Source organism: Pteronotus mesoamericanus, unplaced genomic scaffold, assembly GCF_021234165.1.
Source record: "Pteronotus mesoamericanus isolate MK-2021 breed Mesoamerican mustached bat unplaced genomic scaffold, CSHL_Meso_final contig_75, whole genome shotgun sequence".
Lineage (NCBI taxonomy): Eukaryota > Metazoa > Chordata > Mammalia > Chiroptera > Mormoopidae > Pteronotus > Pteronotus mesoamericanus.
This window is the reverse complement of record NW_026555249.1, coordinates 8,061,570-8,064,890: the sequence shown is the minus strand read 5'-3', so window position 1 is coordinate 8,064,890 and position 3,321 is coordinate 8,061,570.

The window sequence follows — 3,321 nt, the reverse complement described above, 5'->3', positions numbered from 1 at the left end:
ACGTTTTAAAAATGCCAACTCCTGGGCTCTGCCGCCCGAGAGATTCTCACTTAATCACCCAGAAGTAGGCCTAGACATGGATGTATGTTTTGTAATCTCCCCCAGGTTTCATTGAGCAGGTGGAGATCAGACTTGAGCACCTCATACATACCTTTATTAGAGGATCTATTATTTTATCCTACGATTGTGTACGCATCTCCCGCTCTATATAGATGGTGAGCTTTTGAAGAGCCGGGCGCTGCACCTCATGCACCTTTGAGTCTTGTAGTAGAGAGCGTGCTATCCTCCCAGAGCCTGCCCTGGGGCACTGGACCTGTGGAGGAAAGGCAAGGAGGAACCCTAGGAGGTTTCTTAGGTAAAGGTGGGCCTAAGTGTGGATACAGGCGATTAGATAAGCCCAGGAATAAGCACCAGAGCTACAGGGGGCCCCGTACCCCCCAGGGAGGCCTCACACAAAGCCTCAATCCAACTCCAGCACCTGGTTAGTGCCCAGCAAGGCCAATTAGATCCTTTCACTAAAGGAGTTTAAATGTGAGATCCACCGAGAGCTGAGCAGTTGGTAGCAGGAACAGAAGCCAAGAGACACCCGGAGAAAGAGGGGGGGGGGAGAGAGAGAGAGAGAGAGAGAGGAACTGAATCACCTCGGCGGCTAAGCCTGTGAGTAGGGATCCGAGGCAGGCGCCTGCAGCTCAGGGGGCAGTGAGATGGCCCAGCCACAGATCTGTATCCTGGGTGACCTTCCAGTTCCTGAACTTCAATCCAGTTTTCGTGAGGCCTGGCTGGGCGGCCTTTCCGGAAGGCTTTTCGGAGACACGTGGCTGAGTGGGGGAGATGCCGGTCAGCCTCCCTTCCACAGCAAACTCCCGTTACTTAGGGCGAACTCAGCGGTGTCTGTTCTTCGCAACCCCCAAAAGCCCAATCAGCACAAGTCCCAGGGCCAAGCACCTTTGCCTGGCACGTAACAAGTGCTCAACCCTTTCAGGTGCTCGGACGGCATGACCATCCCCAGTGAAAATCTTTCTGAAAATGAGGAAATCATTCATGGTTGGAACACTGACCAGTGTTGCCTTCCAATTCCAAACACAATGCTAAACGAGAATAGATGAAGCTTATTCCACCCTCCCATTTCCAAACCCATCTGCACTTCCACCACAGAGCTCGCCCAGGACGCCGCGGCACAGGCTGCCAGCAGCGGGCATCCGCACTTCAGCTCAGGTATGTTTGGAGGACGGGATTTTCATCCTGCCTAATCCTAAACCACAGGCACATTCGTAAGAACAATCAATCTGCCTCCCAGGCTAGCTTCACTGACAGATCTCCAAAGTAGGTGGTCTTTGGCTTTCAAGAAGTGTAATAATAGGTGATCTTCCCCCCACGTTGCCACACGCGTGTCCCCTGTCTATTGTCTGTATCAGCTACTTGAGGAACACGTGCTCCCCAACAGCCGGATGAGTCCTAAAATAAGAGGTCCATGGATGTAAACTGAGCCTGTTTACACTCTCCCTGGCTCCAGCTGATAAAATGAAAGAGGTCCCACTGAATTCAGGGCCAATGGCTTCCAGAAAGCAGGTTGCTGCTTAACAAAGACGGCCCTGACTTGGTACATTGTTTCAAAGGTAGAGCTAATTTCCTGCCCCGCATTGTTTCAAAGGTAGGGCTAATTTCCTGCCCAGAGTAGATGAAATGTATTTGTGGGCAGAATCAGGTGCAGGATGTGTAAGGACTTGTCCTCCTCTCCTCCCCTACAGAACGAGGCTCTGGCTGCTTCTGGTGGCAACTTCACCATCAAAAGCAACGCCGCCGAAGGGTCTCCCAGAGATCGGCACTGGGGAGCTGAGTCCCTGCTGACAGGCAGCTCGGCACCACCAAGGCACACTGCCTGCTTAGGTTTCCCATCTGCTTTTTGGGAAATCTGGATAAAAGCAAGTTTAGCCCAACCTCCCCTGACCTGTCCCCGATGAGGTGATCTTACGCCTCTGGAATTGGGATTTTGAATGTATGTGCCTACCCCATGTCTGGTATTATATTACAACAGCATGAAAATGGAGCCTAGGACTGAGGAGCCGGCCAGCCTCAGAAGCCTTCTTCATTGCCTGCCATGTAATACATGATATGCAAAGCCTCTGACTTCAGCCAGCAGATATTTGGAGACCGTGTTGGCCCAGCATGGGGACTCAACTAATGTGTGTTTAGGTCAGAAAGCGAATCAGAAAAGCCACTGGAGGGCACGTCACGGAGTGAGCGCCCTATAAATTCATCCCCACTCTCGGCGTCCCCTGGCAAACGCTCGGCTTCCTTCACTGGCGGCTCCACACCTCTCCTTCGTAAGTGCTGGGAAAACTCCGGCCCGCAGCTCCTCTCCTCGCCACGGCCTTCTTCTGCCCTGCAGAGAAGCGAGCGGGCTAAACCCCCAGGAGGACGGAAAGCCTTCGACAGGCGCGAGGAACGCTCGGTGTCGCCCTCCACCCGACAGCGCGCCCTCCTTCAAAGCGCGGGGACGAAGCCAGGCGCGCACGCCACGGTCAAGTTCGGATTGCCCCCTCGGGCTGGACTGCGCCGAGCTCCGCACAGTCCTCCGGATCTACTCCGGCAGGAGGCGGCGCGAGCCCGGCAGCGTCTCCACGCGCTGAGCGCTCTCCCTGCACCCCTGGGAGGGGCGCCCGGCGTCGCCCGCTCGCACCCCGGGCCCCCGCCTCCGGAGCTCGGGCGCCTCCTCGCTGCTCTGCTTTCCCTCTTCCACCGGCGCCTCCCGACCCCTCCCCTCCCCGGGCCCCGCGCCTCCCCTCCCCCACCCCGGCCCCCGGCCCCCTGGCCCGGGCTCTCAAGGACCAGCCTGCGCTCCTGGCGCCCTCATGTCTTCAACCGACTCCCTGCGCTGGTTGACGTGGTGTCTCCTTCGGATTTCCAGGCAAGATCTCGGCTCCCGCGGCAGCATCAGCCCGGCCCATCTCGTGCACCCAGGCGCTGCGCCCCGAGAAGGCGCAGAGCGCGGCCGCCGCCGCTGAGCTGCCCGCCGCGCCCAGGGCCCGCGCAGCCTTGTCACCCCCCACCAGAGGCAGCTGCAGCTGCTCCGACCTCGACTTCTGGGGGTGCGGGGGGTCGGCGGGGGAACTGTCGCCATCCTTCACCCTTCTCGCGGCGGAGGGGGCTGGAGCCTTGGCCGCCGCCTCCCGCGCGCCCTCGCAGCCCCGAGCGGCCCCAGGATTGCGAACTCGTCGTGCCCTGACCTGTGGGGCGGGGCTCCGCGCTCCTGCCCTCGGCCCGGATGGGTGTATTGGCTGGGACTTGGGGCTCCTGGAGTTAATGTCCACCCGGGGGTCT